General features: G+C 42.1%; 1 protein-coding gene and 2 long non-coding RNA genes across 3 annotated transcripts in view; 1 reads left to right on the forward strand and 2 right to left on the reverse strand.

Annotated features, from left to right (window-relative positions):
• The window catches only part of LOC108411240 (ral guanine nucleotide dissociation stimulator), a 127,750-nt gene that overhangs the window by 92,347 nt on the left and 16,516 nt on the right, over nt 1–18,887 (reverse strand). The gene's annotated exons all lie outside the window — the stretch shown is intronic.
• Nucleotides 9,285–11,478, reverse strand: LOC119265363. Its single transcript, XR_005131599.1, has 2 exons — nt 10,681–11,478; nt 9,285–9,899 (listed from the first exon to the last, which is right to left on the reverse strand). It is a non-coding gene; the product is annotated as an uncharacterized LOC119265363 (long non-coding RNA).
• LOC108411243 lies at nt 9,894–10,773 on the forward strand. Its single transcript, XR_001856553.2, has 3 exons — nt 9,894–10,208; nt 10,478–10,607; nt 10,684–10,773. It is a non-coding gene; the product is annotated as an uncharacterized LOC108411243 (long non-coding RNA).

Here is an 18,887-nt window from a genome sequence, read left to right on the forward strand (position 1 = left end):
GGCCAGACCATTCCAACATGTTCATTAAACTATGTAAGTAAGGGGAAAAACAGTTTATTGAAATATATTTTGAAAATTGAAAATATCTGTTGTAGCCATTAACTTCTGTTAGTTTATCCAGGCCTTTGGGACGAAATCTGATGTAACTAGATCGTTTGCCAGTTTGAGTTAAATACCCCTGATTTATGGGTTACAGCAGTATTTGCCTCAGCGTACTTGTTGGTAGAGGCCTATGTGAGGCCTTTCCAGCCCATATATTTACGGTTCAGTGCTCATGTTAGCCACTAGGGGACCCAGCAAAGGAGCAGCGTCTGAGGGAGAGAAGGCTGATACTGTCTGTGTTAGTCTGAATGTGTTTAACTTGCAGAAACCTGAGTCCTTATTATCAACTGTGCCCACATTCCTGCAGGAAAGTCTTAAAGCAAAGTAAGCGAGGGAGGGAAATACCACAGAGAACATCGAATAATCTCCCGTGGAAAGGAGGGAGAAAAAGCACAGCTTATATTCTGATCCTTACTCACAACTAGTGAGTAAGATAATAAGAAATTCATAGTAGTTACTGGATAAGTCATTATTCAGATATTAATCTTAATATCACAATACTACTACTAATACCACTACTAATACCACTACTAAAACCACTACTAATACTACTATTATATTACTAATACTACTAATACTACTAATACTTATACTACCACTATTAATATTAATACTACTACTACTACTACTACTAATAATACTACTACTACTACTACTACTAATACTAATACTACTATTATATTACTACTACTAATACTACTACTACTTATACTACTACTACTACTACTACTAATACTAATACTACTTATACTACTAATACTAAAACTACTACTACTACTACTAAGACTACTACTACTACTACTAAGACTACTACTCCTACTACCACTACTACTATTAATACTACTAACAAACCTTTTATAATTAACCTTGTTAATCTGTCAACTAGAATGCAGTTTGTTACCTACACCGTATATATACAATATATACAATAATAAAAATAAGGGTCATTCTACAGAAACGTCCACTTTTCTATCTCTCCATAGGAGTCACTGGTGTTACCGGTGCTCATTGGTGTTACTCATAATAAAGTAACACCGGACATTTTTAATGAAAAATGCATTTTCCAAAACGGCTGCTCCTGAGCATCAAACCACATGCTGTCAATCACGGAACATCCACTAAAATATGGAATTTAATCTATTTGTGTTTCTATTGTTTCACAGTGACCTCAGAATAAAGTCGGTCACACCAGTGACGTCAGCTAGAAGCTTCATATGAGGTCATGAGCTGAATGAGAGTATCTCTGAGAACTGAGAGACACAGCGGACTCACCATGAGCTTTTCTTCTTAGATCCTCAGAAAACCGGTCGAAGGGGTTCGAGTGACGTCATCGGTGTGACTTTTATTTCAAAATAAGAGTTTTTTGTTACGCAGTAACACCAGCGACACGACTCCTGGGGGACTTTCATTATATATTTTATAATATTTATTTGGCGTTTATTTCTTTGTTATGCTGTTCATGTTATTTAATTTATATATTTCACAGTCATGTATGGATGATTGTAGTTAAATACATCTTTTTTTTCTTCAAAATATTGTCTCACCCTTTACACATGACTGTGAGGATGAATATTGCTAAATTGAGGACCAAGAAGGTGAAATTGTTAAAACAACTTAATTGTTTCATCTTAAAATATAAATAAATTGTAACCCTAACGTGTCTTTCAAGTGCAATATATCTGTAAACGCTAGGGACACAATAGTTGACGTTTCTGTCGAATGACCCATGAACTAAAAATAAACGAAAGATAAAAAATAAAATTCTATCTTTCAGAAAATGTAACAATATAAACATGACTGACGGACATAATGAGTAAGGCATCATGTAGGCTACAACCGTAACGGCTACTTAAATATTCATTCCCAAAGGCTCAAGCAACCTCAAATATATGGTAAAGAACCGTATATAGCCGGACAGGAGGGCAGTTGTGGACGGAAGGTTAGGGAACCAGCCCTGTGACCGGAAGATCGCCAGTTTGATCCCCAGAGCCGACAATACGTGACTGAGGTGTCCTTGAGCAAGACACCTAACCCCCGGGTGCTGCGGATATGGCTGCCCATCGCTCTGGGCAAGTGTCCTCACTGCCCCCTAGTGTGTATGTGGTGTTTCACTACACAGATGGGTTAAATGTGGAGGTGAAACTTCTAATAAGGGTCACTTAATCTAATAAAAGACATATTTTGCAGGAAAAATGTGCAATGATGAAAAAATGCTTCCAATATGTGCATTACACCATGACTTTATAGCAAGAAAGACACACACATCTTGGTGCTGGAGCCTATCCCAGCTGTCATCGGGCGGAAGGCAAGAAAGATACAGTACATCAAAAATTTGAGGTGCTACTTTTATTAATTAGTGAAGTATTTAAATGCTTGTTGTACTCAACCGTAGCTGCAGCTAAAACTACTCGTCAACTACTAAGTTCCACTGTGTAAAGCTGCCATACAGGGATTTCAAACGTTAAAAAAAAAATCATTTTTATTTTAAAATTAGTGGGCGTGGGTGGGTGAATTTTTTTTTTTAAGTTGCTTTTTTTTGGGTTTTTTTTTTGCTTAAATCAAATGCTTTTATCCCTTTAATACAGGTCTCGCTCTCACTCTCTGTGAAGTAATGGCTGGACTGGCTGGGCTCTGGCAATGCAGTTTCCAGTAATAGCTCTCTAATTGTTTTTCAGAAAGCACTTTCATCATCTTCAATTTTGCAAAACATAAGGCTGGCACAAGCCCCTCCCCACCTCCCCCCTGTCTTAAAACACTTTTCCCTCTGCTTCGATCACGGCTGGCATAATAGGACCTGTCTGCTGGACTTAAAAGCCTATTGCGCGAAAGAAAGGAGCAGAAGGGGACAAACGTGGAGCCAGAATATCTCAGGTTTAATCACTTTACTGCATCTGTTAGCCGAAAGCAATACGTTATACTTCTCTGTAATGCTAATCCAGTGCATTTTGGCCAAATTTCTACATTTTATGAATGTTTTTGCATCAGCATCTGCCCATTTTTCCATATCAGTGCACCTGTAGTTTTAAGAATGGATAAATAAAATCACTTAAAATGATATAAAACGTGTAAAAATAGGTTGAATTAACATCCGATGCACTCACAGTCTCATAATCAGAAACGTCAGACATGCTGACCTACATTAAAGACGATCGTCAGGGCCACTTTACTCTAGAGAAAGGTAAGAAACAGAGCTGGAGGGGAAGTGTGTGTGAAGGTGGGAGTGTAGCTACAGTATAAAGTGACCCTTGGTCTTCATCTGTGTGTGCAACTGTTTGCGGTCAATGCGTTTCGATGCAAGTCAGGTAAAATGGTGACTTTCAAAGGCATTACTATGAATGAAGAAGTGCTCAGTTGACATTCATACCATAAAAAAATGAAACAAAATGAAAAAAATATTTTTCATCACATAATACACATATAATGTAATATACAGTCGTATGAGCACCCTGGACAGATGACACGCTTTGTCACGATTGGCCCCTCCCAGTCCTGTCCATGTGCGTTTGTTTTGGTATCTGTAGTCCTGCCCCTTGTTTCGTGACTCCGCCCCTGATTGTTTTCACCTGTCCCTCGTTTTCCCTTTGTTACTTAAGCCCTGTGTTTGCACTTTGTCTTTGCTGGTCTTTGTCCTTGCCCTGTTTGAGTGTATTGGTCTGTGTTGGTCTTTGTTTGAATCTGTTTGCTGTGTTAGTTCTATCCTATTCTGGTATGTCATGTCTGCCCCACCATCTCTCCACATTGGCTTTATGACCCTGGACGGTCCCTGACCCTGATTTTGGATTTGCCCTCAATAAGTCGCTTACCTCCGCATATGCGTCCGCTACCTCGCTTCACGTTACACGTTTTGTTGGTTTTCTAAGTAAAAATAAACACCAGGTGTCCAACTGAACCCCTAAAAGGGTCACATCCAAACATCTCGACAAAGTGAGTTTATATTTTAGTAGTAATAAACCTTCAAACGTTGAATTCTTGATATATTCAGGCTACAATCTCTTTAAACGTCCCCAGGACGAAGGCCTTTTAACCCTACCTGTGTTTTAATTCATTCATTCATTTTTGGGACCCATTCCTGAGCTGCTGAGTGTTTATAGTGTTTGTCGTGTTTATAGTCTTCATGGGGACTGTAGTGCACCTCACTGTAACGGGCTAATAGTAATAAAAAAAATCTAAAATAATTTCGAGGGCCAGACAGAATTGTGCCACGGGACTGATCTGGCCAGTGGGCCTCGTGTTTGACACATTTGACACATTTGAAGGTGCAATTTCTCTTTGCTTGCTGAATTTAACATTTTGGAAATCCACAACGCCATAACTTTTTGCACAAGCCACGTTTTATATTTTCTCCACCCAAATATGTCCACAAATTCAGCAGGAATTGTACAGTAAAGTGTGTTCTCTGAGGATTTTGCCTACATCTGTATAAACGTTTACATTTACAGCATTTGGCTGACGTACTTATCCAGAGCGACTTACATTTTGAACATTTTACACAGGGAGGCCAAGGTGGTGTTAGGAGTCTTGCCCAAGGACTCTTATTGGTATAGTGTAGGGTGTTTGCCCAGGTGGGGGATTGAACCCCAGTCTACAAGGCAGAGGTGTTACCCACTACACTAACCAACCACTACAACAACATATTCAAATATGGGGTGTTTTACCACAAACTGTGCAGACTCCAAGACACTGTATATTCACCTCAAATAAAAGTGCACTGTAAAGAGTAAACAATACACTGTAGCGTACAAAGGGCTTTGGTCCATCAACAAACAGACCTAGTAATGCTTTGAGAAACTTTCTCACAAGGGGCTGAAAACACTGCCTTGCTTTTCCAAAACAGAAGCTAATCACTACACATCTTTGCCAGGAAAGCTCATTCAGAGTAATTGCCCCAATATTACACTGATACCTGCCAAAATGCATTTTTCCATGCAGCAGATTCAAAGAAAGCCAACCTGGCAACCCTTTCAGAAAGGAGCTTACTTACTATGAAGTTTCTACTAAGCTAATGATGATGCAGTTCATGTGTTTTAACAGTTTGATATTCAGCAGTTAAAGGGAATCACGTTAATAAAACGTGGCTGTACTTTCTTCATCAAAACGAAGTCCCGTGCCAGCCAAAGAAACTGCCTCACGCTATTGAGACATGTTACACAAACAGTGGACGGACTTACAGCCCAGAGCTGCTCCCACAACGCTCGCTAATGTACACATGCACCAGCAAAACAGCATGATGTAAAGGCTGAAGAAGAACCTAACTAATAAATTACTGAGAGAGGAATCAGCAATGAGTCAGCACAGCATGCTGCTCAAGATGTGAGCAACAGAGCTCAAGAGTGTTTGGGGACAAATGAGATGTGATGCCGGCTCTAATGACCACACATGGCTTTAGTTGTGTAGGCAGATCCTTTCTTAGCCAATCACCAAGACACGTGAAGGGGGGTTGAGCTGTTTGATTGGCAGCTGCAGTCCATCATGAGGTAATTATAGCACAGAGGAGCACAGTGTGACATAGTGAAGCAGGCATGCATAGGAGAATATATAGGGGGGGTGTCAGTAGTGGGCCATGCACTTCCAGAAAAAAGTCCACTTTTGTGGACACAATGATGTCACTGGGGCTGTACCACTCAAGCCCATGTCTTCAGCTAGGGAGCATAACTGTACCATATTTTTAGTATTTATCAACAAAAGTGAATACAGTCCTATAATGAATGGCCCATACATTAAAGGCACATTAGGCCATTTATTTTAGGACTAGTACAAATAACCATAAAAATATCTAAAACATGGTAAAAAGATGCCATCAGTGCATTTTCAGCGTTTACAGTGGCTGCTTTACATGCTTTACAGTCCAATTGAATACGTTCCAATTATAGGTTGGAATGTGTTGACTGAGGTGTTTTTATGCTCACTCTACTCAACAATCTGATGGAAAATCTCCGTTTACATGCTCACTACAAGTAATCCAATCCAAAATGACGCGCATGCGTAGGGAACCACTTAGTGTAGACGTTATCATGACAACCAGCATCCCGTGAGTCCAGTCGGAGTGAGATGAGCAGCAGTGAGCAGTGATTGTGTTTTTAACTGCTTTAAAATGACGTCAGACTCAGGAAAACGTCCTTCACACGTCCTTATTAAAGAAGGCCGAGAGGCTCCATCTCAGTGCCTTCAGTCAGGGAACGTAACTGAACCATAAACCACTGAAATGATCTGTTCTAAGCTGGACTGACTCCACACACCCCGCCTCGCCTCCAGGCTTTAATTCTACTGCTCTGTTTTAAAATATTAGATCATGAAAAGGTACAAATACCAACTTTTCACCTGGAAAAAACTTAAGATACACAGTTGGACGTTAAAACCAGCGTTGTACCTTTCTGGGTGCATCTGCATTGTTTGTACTTGAACAGAACCTTTATTTCCAACAGTGTGAAGTATTGTGACGTTAGCATAATGCAGTACTTTTATCGTCTATATTTAAATAATGAAAAAAGACTAAACCCTTAATAAACTGCCTCCCTCACCACCAGAAAGTGAAGCAATGACAGTGCCTGGTATTGCTGGCAAACTCTGAATAAACTTTGACGCTGGTCACTGTTGATACTAGGGGCATCCTTTGTGTTGATGGGCTGGAATGAGAAACAGATCCAAGGAGTAAAAAACATTCCAGTGTTGTTGCATTTCACATATTTTACCACTAGAGTAGCCACATTCAATTCTTTGATTCTGACTCATTCACCTTTGAAGGGAACTCCTATAAAAGTCAGTACACCTTCCACTACTGGGATTCCACTTGTTTTTCTAACGTTTAGTATGTCCACCTTTGTTGTTCAAGCCTTTTTGGCAAATATCTCTGTGTTCATTTTATAATAACTTCATTTTCAACATTATAATCCTCTACAGCTCTGCTCAGAAATGGAAACGTCTTTATTTTCACAGTTTCCTACAAACGAGCTGAGATCTATAAAGTTTTAAAATTCCAGCATCATAGTAGAATCATTTTATAAATGTACCCGAAATGTTTTTAGTTTAGATTATATTTTTCTTTTTTGAACATAATTTTATTTTTCAACACATATTAAATTTATTAAATGGGATTTTGCTGTTTCATTTTACATACAGTTGTATGTAAACGTTCCCTCAGAGCTCCAGCAGTGGTTCTAAGGTCTGACTGTGGAGCTTAAATCAGTTCCTCCAGGTGAAAAGTTGGTATTTGTTCCTTTTCATAACCGAATGTTTTAAAACAGAGCAGCAGAATAAAAGCCTGGAGGCGAGGCGAGGCAGGTGTGTGGAGTCAGTCCAGCTTAGAACATCATTTCAGTGGATTATGGTTCAGTTATGTTCCCTGTCTGAAGGGACCAACCACCCCAGTGACAAGAGGGGTCCTGCCCCAGAGCCCGTTTAGAGTGTATTGTAATTGAACATACTGAGGGGAAAAAGCATAAAATGTGACCCGTGCGAAAGTTATGGCACATTTTATTTGTTGGCCCAATCCCATTTCTTCTTCGTACCCCTACCCCTTGTTTTCAAGTGTCATCCTAAACCTGAGTTACAAGGGGTATGTGGTTGAAATCTTGCCCCACGAAACAGGACCCTCAAAATAAATAAATAAACAAACAAACACACAAACAAACATCACATCATTAATAGCTACTAGCGCTGCTCTGTAGGCGACCCTGCCCGTCTGCCCCACATCCCATCAAAGACAGGCAATTATTTATTATCACCCACCCCCGCATTCTTCAGTGATACGAGGCTGAAGTCACATATTCTCCAGCTTCTTGTTCGAATTTGCCCGTTTCACCTTAAATGGAGCAGCAGAAACATTCTGGCACTTCAGGGGTCAGAACTGCTGGACTATTTAAGGTGGAACGGGAAAGTTATCTAGCTAGCTACCATAATAGACTGAAACGACATTAAACTAAGATTAATACGATAGTTATTGTCATTTTTAACGGAGAAAAGTCTCACATTTGTGTGATTCTTTGGTCTCTTGTTCAGCCGTCTTACCGGTTTTAGTTTTTTCTCATGTCACTCCATTTGGAGTCTCTGAAAAAGCTCCGTTTGGAGGGCCATGTAGCCCCAACACTACCCTTCCATCTCAACTGGGACACCCTAACCCTAGAGCTGAACACGAAAAACAGAGGGCTAAGGGCTGAGTGGTAGGGGCGAGGGGTGAAATGGGATTGGGCTTTATGTTTCATTTTAAAGGGGGCAAAGAAAAAGGAATATTGCACTAAAATTTGCAGGGAAAAAATAGCATTTTTACTTCTATATTTTCACTTATTTTCACAAATCAACGAAACATGTCACTTCAAACTTTTGCCTGACTGTCCATGGACTGCATGGACTGGGGAGTGAATGACCTGTTTTGAAACTGAAACAATGTTTTCATACTACATCAAACTGTGTGGGAGTGGAGAAAATCCTGTTTACTACATTATGGGCACTTCAAAGCAGCCGTGTCCATTTAGAGCATGTTACAGTGACTTTGGGTGTAATACAATGCAACACGTAACACTGGGCCTGTGTGGACACAAATGTTCTAGATTATATTTAGAAGGAAGACCTGCATACAAACACACACAAAGCCAGAGTCACCAAGGAGCTGCTTTGGTGAACGCTGTGACCTGTTGCCATGGAAAAACTGACGGCTCCATGAGAACAGCCTAAAGCTATGAAAAATATCTCCTGCTCTCTCTCTCTCTCTCTCTCTCTCTCTCTCTCTCTCTCTCTTTCTGCTCTACATGCTTTCTAAAAATCTGGTGCATTTTTAGGAGAATCTTTCTTTCTGTCCAGAACTCACCATTTTGCTGACTTTCATGGGGAAACTCAAGAAGACAGCTTGAGTCTACAGAGCAAATCTACACAAACATCTGGAGAAATCTATCCACAGACAAACAAACTCAGATCTACTAATCGCCGCACGATTACACAAATATATCGCTGTTTTTGGAAGAAAACCTCATCTCCATTGGCGTCATTTTCAGTTTTTATCATAACTTGAAAGTGTCTGTTGTTCTTTACAAAATGACTTGGAATTAATTCTGGCTCCACTGACTTGCATTAAAGTAAAGTCGTTTTTTTCCTTCTCCTGCAAAAGTTACCATTTTGGAGATACGAGGTTTCTTCCGACAACAGCGACATGCAGATATTTCGTAGAAATACAGTACTGCACAGACATCATGGACCACCCTTCGTTTGTTTAATTTCCGATCAAAGTACAAGTTAATCACTTTTGAAAAGGGGAAATACAAAAGCAAGACCAAACCAAGAAGCCGCCGGTGTTTTCAGAACAACATACTGACCACCAGCATCGAACATCTGGGGTAACCTGGACCGTGAGAAACAGAAAGTGCAACCAACTTCTGAGACTGAACTCTGGAGGTGTGGAAAAAGTATCTCTGTAGTGTCCCGGTTGGCTCCTCCCACTACTCCATGTGCTTTTTCTGCTTACTTTTTCATCGTCCACTTGCATTTGTTTTTCCGTCTAGTCCGGCCCCTTGTTTCGTGACTCCGCCCCTGATTGTTTCCACCTGTCCCTCATCATCCCTGCTGTATTTAAGCCCTGTGTTTGTCTTTGTTTGGGATGTTTGATGTTTGTTGGATGTATGTGTTGTATTCTCGTGTTGTTTTGTTTCTTGTTTGAGGTTCTGTGTTTGTTTATCATGTCGGCGCCACGTTCTGTTCGCGTTGGCTCTATGACCCTGGACTGTCTCCGCACGTGCGTCCGCCTCCTCGCTCTATGTTACATGCAGATTTCTTCGAAAAACTGAAAGCAGGTCTCCTGAAAAGAATGAAAGCTGTAAAAAAAAAAAAGCCAAGGAAACATTAAATACTGAAAAACCGACGCTGCGTGTGTAACGTGGGGGAGCGATGATGAGGCGGAGATTTATTTTGGGCAAATCCAAACTCGGGGTCAAAACAGTCCAGGCTCAATGAGCCAACACGGGGATATCGAGAGACAGACATGACAAGGAACACAGGATAAACACAGCGGAGGCCGGAAGAAACAAACACCAAACAATATCAAACACTTCAAACAAAGACCAGCGAGAGACTCGGGAAGGGGACAGGTAACGAGACACAGGTGGTCAACAAGAGGGTAACAGGTGAAAACAAAGTCTTGTTATAAAAATGATAACAGGACATTAAAGTCATAATTACTCGTTTAGTACTTTTACTTTTGATACTTAAGTACATTTGAAGGCAAATACTTTACTCAAGTGGAGGTCTAAAGGGAGGAGCTTCTACTTTTACTGGAGTAACATTTTACCTTGGTTATCTTTACTTTAACTCAAATACATGATTTGTGTACTAAGTAATTTGTCCATATTATGCTGTCTCAACATCCACCATGCACATTCGCCTCTCTGCACAGCCCTGTATCTGCAGCCTACAGCGACATCCAGAAGCCACTGTAGACCTCGCTTGACTACATGGACAGACGTGAACATGGACAGACGGGACAACATGGACCACTATGGATTTACAAGTGTCTGTTTGAATGAGTGAGATTATATACACAATGCTACAATTTGACGTTGTTGATTTTCACTATGCTGAACTAACGAAATTGCCTACCAGATGATCGAGGATGGAGAGATGGAAGTCCAACATGCACATCCTCACAGGCTGTGCTAGAGCTCTCTGAAGGCTGAAGGCTGGCCCAGACTGCATTTCTGCCCACCCCGTAGGAGACCACCTGGGCTACAGATCAGGCCGCGCTAACGGCTCCTCCGTGGTTCCTCAGGCTTTCCTCAGACTCTTTGGTTCTTAGTTCTCAAAACTGTTTCCTCTGTATCTTCATAGCATCATCTCAACATCTCATTGTTTCCTTGGTGTTTCCTCAGAATGTTCACAGCGTGTTCTGAGCATCTTCTTGGTTTCCTGGTGTTAGCTCCAAATTTTCTCAGTGCGCTGTCAGTCTTTCTCAGTATCTTCTCCACGTTTCCTCGGTTTGTCCTCAGATATTTGTCAGTATGTTCTCGCTCTTTTGCTCAGTGTTTTCCCAGCATTTCCTCAGCGTCTTGTTGGTGTTTCCTCAGCGTCTGCTTCAGAGCCGAGAGCCGAGAGCCGATTGAGGAAGAAGTATCCTGGATATCAGTCCTCTACTGCTTGCCTTTTATCTCGCTGCCTCTTCCTCTCCCTCTGCCTCTCTTTCGTTCTTGTGCTGCGGTGTCTCGTTATTATTATGCTCGAAGGGAGGTGTGAGAGAGACGAGAGGCGTCTGGGTCGTCTCTCTCCTTTCCTTCTCGCTCTCTTGCTACTACTGTTCACACTCAGTGGCAAGCTGCAGCTTGTCTATGGCATTGCAACACATATACACACACACAGACACATGCGTGCACACACACACACACACACACACACACACAGACACACACACACAGATATACATACATACACAGAAACACACACACACACATACATACACACACACAGACACACACACACACACATACATACACACACACAGACACACACACACACACAGGTATACATACACACACACAGACACACACACACACACACACAGATATATATACATACACATATACACACACACACACACGCACACACAGACACACACAGGTATACATACATACACACACACAGACACACACACACACACAGATATACATACATACACACACACACACACAGACACACACACATACACACACACACACAGATATACATTCATACACACAGACACACACACATAACACATACATACAGAGACATATACATATATACACACACACAGATATACATTCATACACACACACACACAAACACACACACACACAGAAATACATTCATACACACAGACACACACACATAACACATACATATACAGGCACACAGACACACACACACACAGATATACATACACACACACAGACACACAAATAAAGCATTAGTATGTACAGTAGTGTGCCGACTTTGTCACTTTGAAAATGAAACAAAAAGCAAAGCACCCAAATTTTGTGTTTGATGGTCACTCTACCACTGCCACAGCGAATGGCTCCCCACTAGATCAATGTCATAGAAATGACCTCAAAGTGAGAATAAGCCACAGAAAGCCAGTGTATGTATATTCTTTGCTCTATTTCTAAAATAACCAACAAAAAAAACTTTTAGTTTTCAGTTTAAATTGCACAAACACACTTAAAATATTGTTTGTCCTGAAATGATGTTAAATGTAATAAATCTCATTTTATTTTGATGTGAAATTGTGTCCCAGAAATGGCGTTACTGACAGCTTCAGTTCAGCTGTACAACATAAAAGGCTAACTTTTACCTCTGAATCGCATCAATACTTGTATCAGGTCTGCCACCACAATGGCTGAATGATCCATCTTCTACAAATATTAAACATAAATAAGTTAATTAGCACATTTCATTCTTAAAAATGCAGTAAACATAAGCCAAATGGCTAAAATTACTGTCAGCTGATCAGCCAGTTAACGCTATAGCCCTCAAACTATGGCCTGTGGTTTTATCTAAGGGAGTTAGTTAGCGAGTATCTATCTGAAGCCAGTAAGGGCAGCATTAGTTACAGTCGGGTCCAAAAGTCGAGCGAAAATGCTTTTATTTATCATTTAACCTGTCAGCACTGAGTGAAGTGTTAATACTTTGTTAGTATATAGTGTCTCTCTTTCGTCCTCATGTTGGCACTGTCTGTGAAAAAGCCCCTGAGGAGTAGATTGAACCCGTCTGCGAGTCGTCTGAGCCATGTAGGACACCACAGCGACGGCGAAACTGTACTTAATCACATGTAACTGTGACTGTAATGTAAATGTGACTAGGTACTATCCACTTTTGATGGCGAGCCATGACCTAGAGGCTGAAATACATCTGTGCTGCATCTCATTGGCACTAATGCTTACTTTGATCGATTATGGATTAAGAATAAAGATTAAAAAATATAATTCAGTAGGAGAGTAGCTGCACAGAACAGCCTAGTCAGATATGGAAGCACGGCTTAAAAGGCAAAAGCTAAGCATGTCGTTTTTATTTTGCCAACAAAAAAGTGGCGAGCAGCCGAAGAGAAGCACATTAATGGCACCAAAAAGTTATGTACAGGGACCAGTGTGCAACTGGCACTATAAACTACTACTAGTGATAGCGCTGGTATATTGGGCAGTCGTGGGCTGGAGGTCAGGGAACTGGCCCTGTGACCAGAAGGTTGCCGGTTCGATCCCCAGTGGCAACGGTCCATGACTGAGGTGTCCTTGAGCAAGACACCTAACCCCCAATTGCTCCCTGGGTGCTGTGGATAGGGCTGCCCACCGCTCTGTGCAAGTGTGCTCACTGCCCCCTAGTGTGTATGTGGGGTTTCGCTTCACGGATGGGTTAAATGCCGAGGTGAAATCTCCCCGGGATTAAAAAAGGATCACTTAACTTAAATCAACAGAAGTTTTATTTAACCAGAGAGGAAGAGCTTTACTGAGCTGTACAGCTAGGTCAGAGGTCACTAATAGGTGGCCCGCAGTCTGAGCCTGGACCCAGGCGCTGTCCTATTCGGAGCTGGACCTACAACCGATAAACTATAGAAAATTATTAAATTTTGCTGCCTTTATTGTACGGCGGCTCAGGACACTCACAGACCAATCATATGCATTGTAAATAACACATGTGAAGCCACTCAGCCAATCAGATCTGTGCATTACGATGAGCACTGAGACTCGAGTGAGTGACACACACAGGGGAGGGACGAGGAGAGAAACAGCAGTCAGAGAAGAAAGTGAGTCAGAGGGAAGTTATTCCACATGACGTGATCTAAAAAAAATGTCCTATTTTTTAATAGATCTGTAATCAGGGATAATACAGTCATACCGATAAGGAGCTTACAGCAAACATGTCTTGGCCTATCGATGAAAGAGGAAGGAGGTAAACTCTGTAAATTAAATTTTTAGCCAAACCTTTTCCTTTTTTGGGGGTGGCGTCCCATTTTCTCTCCAATTTAGTCATTTCTAATTCCACTAGTTAGGACTCCCCCAGTCGCATGATGCCACTAGGGCTAGGAGGGTGAAAGCCAACACAAGCTTCCTCTGATTCATGTGAAGTGCCGCTGCACCGTTTCGAACTGAAGCTAACGCTACATCACTGGACAGCTGAGCGCGTTTGGAGGAGAACACTAACTGCCATTTCGGTTACGTCAGCTAAAAGGCGCCTGCACTGGCCAGCATCGTACTGACTGATGAGGGGAGAGGAGACAGAGAACGAGAGGCCATTCGTGTTCTGGTGGATTCCCTCATGGATGGCTGCAGCATCCCAAACGATTTCTTTAATGCCATCTCTATTCAGACACAACACTGCAGGTCAGTGCTGAATAACAATGCAACTCCTTCACTCTCCATCCACTCGGTTGACCAGCAGATACAAAGAAACACACAGACAGAGGCAACGCGAAGAAAGATATAAACACAGGAGAGGAAGACTTTTGAAGATAGAGAGACTGAAACAGCAGAAAAGGGCAGACGGTTAGATTTCAGGAGGGACATTAGGATGCAGAAGACAGGATGCTTTCCTGTTACCATGGAGATGAGAGAACAGCTTGCTGAGGCCAGAGGGATGCAGAGAGGGAGAGAGAGAGAGCGGGAGGGAGAGAGAGAGAGAGAGAGAGAGAGAGAGAGAGAGAGAAATGGAACAAGAGAGAAAAAGGAAATGAGAGAAAGGGAGATGGCTTGGGGCAGAAAGAGAGAGAGAAAGAAGGTAAATGAGGAGAAGATGACAGAAGAGAAGTTAACATGAGAGAAGAGTGGATAATAAAAAGAGAAGAGAAGAGAAGTGAAGACGTAAAAAGAGAAGAGAAGTGAAGAGAAGAATTAAGATGAAGAGAAGAGAAGAAAAGAGAAGAGAAGATGTTAGAAGATGTGAGAAGAGAAGAGATAAGAGAAGAGATGTGAAAAGATGTGAGAAGAGCAGATAAGAGATGTGAGAAGAGAAGAGAAGATGTGAGAAGAGAAGAGAAGAGAAGAGAAGAGAAGAGAAGATGAGAAAAGAGAAGAGAAGAGCAGAAGAATGGTAATGAATGGAGAGGACTGGAGGCTTGAACTGTGAAATGCAGGGAGAGGAAGGAAAAAAGTGAGAGCTTCACTCAGCGCAGTGAAAGCTCAGCTTGTTCGAGGGCAGGAAAATCCTCTTCCTCCTCTCGATGACGCCAAACGAACCCCTCGGTACCAACTTCCTATCAAAACAGGACATGACCTTGCATCTGTCCACTAACAGTCTCGCATCACGTCCAGTACCTGAGACACACTACATGACGACCTTGATTTCGCCCTGCAGAGAGTGCACATGATGGGAGAGCTGTTTTTAATAGTCTTAAATAGTTTTAAGGATGTGACTCAGACAGTAGAGATAGCACGGCTCTCTACACTCGCGCTGCTGTTACCTAGAACCCAAAAAGCCAAGAGAAACGAATTTTCCTGCTAAACACCGCAGCAAACTAATATTTTGGCAGATTATCCACTGTGGAAACCCAAATTCATTTAAGCTGCTTCTCGGATTCATAGTCAGTGACATATCTGAAATTTCCAGGCCGAGAGTCTCAGAAAACTGTAAAATCAAAGCGTGATTGGTTGATTCCTCGGTCACCTGATAATTATCGCTGTTGTCGGAAGAAAACCTTGTCTCTCCATTTTTTGACGTTTTTAAGTTTTTGGCAAAATTTGATGTGTAAATTTGGAAATTTCATGATGAATGGCCTAAAAGTAATGACCCAAAATGACTTGGCAAAACGTCTGGTTCCATTGACTTACATTCAAAGTAAAGTAGATCTTTTCCTTCTCCCGTAAATTTACCGTTTTCTTCCGTTTTCTTCCGACAGCAGCGACATGATGAGGTAATCAAAAGGCAACAGGCCTTTTTTCAGCTCTTTAAGTCCTGACCAATAGGAGAGCTCAACCAGCTATATACACTTACCAGACATAACATTACGACCACCTCTTCATTTCTGCGCTCATTGTTTTAATGTGTTGCGCTGGTCTGACACGTCAGCGTCACTGCTGGACTGAGAATTGTCCACCAACCAAAAACATCCAGCCAGCAGCGTCCTGTGACCACTGATGAAGGACTAGAGGATGACCAGCACAAACTGTGCAGCAGCAGATGAGCTGTCGTCTCTGACTTTACATCTACAAGGTGGACCGACAAGGTAGGAGTGTCTAATAGAGTGGACAGTGAGTGGACACAGTGTCCACAGCATTGCTGTGTCTGATCCACCTAGACCAGCGCAACACACACTAACACACCACCACCACGTCAGTGTCACTGCAGTGCTGAGAATGATCCACCACCCAGATAGTACCTGCTCTGTAAGGGTCCATGGGGGTCCTGACCACTGAAGAACAGGGTAACAGAGTATCAGAGAAACAGATGGACTACAGTCTGTAACTGTAGAACTACAGAGTGCAGCTATACAGAAAGTGGACAAATTTACCACAGGCCGTTTATAGAAATGAATTTTTTTGTTTCCATTCAAAACTTAACAATGAAACAAGAGTAGCGCTGTAATACTTGCATTACGTACAAATAAGATTCTTAAAATAAATGAACTAAAAATTACAGACATGTATTTTTCAGTTCCCCGAAAAATCATTAGGGCTTCTCTGAAGATCTAGAAACCACGGGGTTCCCCTCTGCCAAACCTGCTCTCACTGAACCGGTCCAATCAAACCCAACGCAAACCTACATTTACCTTTCATCAGCTCAAAGCCCGCTGTTGGTGGGGTCAACAGTGTGAAGGGAAGCGGCAGATGTGCGGTCAACACACAGCACGCACGTCAAGGCTAAGTGTTAAGGCCATTTATCTTAATGTACATAGCTGTTCACTCTCACACGCACATACACAGTACTGCGCAAAAGTTTTACACAGCATTTCATTAAGTGCTTATTTTATTAGAAATATTAGACCGAACACAAACAATAGGCTAATACAATAAGTAGCTTACAGTATTAGGTTAATAAATGAATACAGTAAGCTTAACATTTCCAACCTCTCTGTGAGGAAGCCCACTATTAGGACGCCTACATGCTGGACAACACAAGAACGGTGTTGTAGACGCAAAAAGACGTGAAGCCAATACTACATTAACCTCTTTCTCCAGGCCCCCTGGTGGCTGTTCTGCTAAAGTAATTAATCCAAAGAATTCATTATTTAATTAATAATGCGGCACTACAGGTTCTATTTTGTCCGCTCTGACTTGTTAAATCTCAGAAAAAGCAAATGTCGTGATGCATATCATGTATCATGAAAACGTTCTGAAGTTTTTACAGTATCGCCCAAACTGAAACGGACTTTTCTGTATCATTATTCATTTTTACTGCATTAACGTTGGTTTGCATTAGTCCATCTGTTTCAGGACCCCCATGGACCCTCACAGAGCAGGTACTGTTTGGGTGGTGGATCATTCTCAGCACTGCAGTGACACTGACGTGGTGGTGGTGTGTTAATGTGTGTTGCGCTGGTCTGAGTGGATCAGATACAGCAGTGCTGCTGGAGTTTTTAAACACTGGATCCACTCACTGTCCACTCTATTAGACACTCCTACCTTGTCGGTCCACCTTGTAGATGTAAAGTCAGAGACGACAGCTCATCTGCTGCTGCACAGTTTGTGTTGGTCATCCTCTAGTCCTTCATCAGTGGTCACAGGACGCTGTTGGCTGGATGTTTTTGGCTGGTGGACTGTTCTCAGTCCAGCAGTGACACTGAGGTGTTTAAACACTGATCCACACAGACCAGCACAACACACACTAACACACCACCACGACATCAATGTTACTGCACTCAGCAGTCTGAATTTTTGTCTACAGTTTCTTAGAGGAAAAAACTCACAAAACTTCTTGAAACAGTTAATGAAGATATCTACTAATGGAACTTTCCCGAGATAAAATGTTCATGTTTTCATCATTCTGGGGGGATCAGGTCCACACACAGGGTAAATACACATTCACCCACCCACCCACATGCGTACACACACACACACACACACACACACACACATTTAATCATCTCCATCTGTCTATGACATCATTGCTTCAAAACAAAGCGCTTGATATGAAGATGAAATCTGAGCTCATTTTGGCGGAAAGCTTCACTGAATCTACTCACATGTGTTCAGAAGGATTACTCTGTTCTTGCTGCCACTCAAGCCAAGGCTGGGCGGGTTCATTTAAAAACGTATTCCGGTACAGATTCCGGATTACATGCCAAAAACTGTAATATGTCATCTAATCCAAAGGATTGCCTCACTGACCAGCCACTTTATTAAGTACACCTCCTCATATCCACACTCACTGTCCACTTTATCAGCTCCACTTACTGTATAGCTGGTCTCTGTAGTTCTACAGTTACAGACTGTAGTCCATCTGTTTCTCTGATACTCTGTTACCCTGTTCTTCAGTGGTCAGGACCCCCATGGACCCTCACAGAGCAGGTACTATTTGGGTGGTGGGTCGTTCTCAGCACTGCGGTAACACTGATGTGGTGGTGGTGTGTTAGTGTGTGTTGCGCTGGTCTGAGTGGATCAGACACAGCAGTACTGCTGGAGTTTTTAAACACCTCAGTGTCACTGCTGGACTGAGAACAGTCCACCAACCAAAAATATCCAGCCAGCAGCGTCCTGTGGGCAGCGTCCTGTGGGCAGCGTCCTGTGGGCAGCGTCCTGTGAAGGTCTAGAAGATGACCAACAGAAGCTGTGCAGCAATGGATGAGTTACTGTCTAGAAGGTGGACCAACAAGGTAGGAGTGTCTACTACAGTTGACAGTGGTCTGTCTG

The sequence above is a fragment of the Pygocentrus nattereri genome, chromosome 16, assembly GCF_015220715.1.
Source record: "Pygocentrus nattereri isolate fPygNat1 chromosome 16, fPygNat1.pri, whole genome shotgun sequence".
Classification (NCBI taxonomy): domain Eukaryota; kingdom Metazoa; phylum Chordata; class Actinopteri; order Characiformes; family Serrasalmidae; genus Pygocentrus; species Pygocentrus nattereri.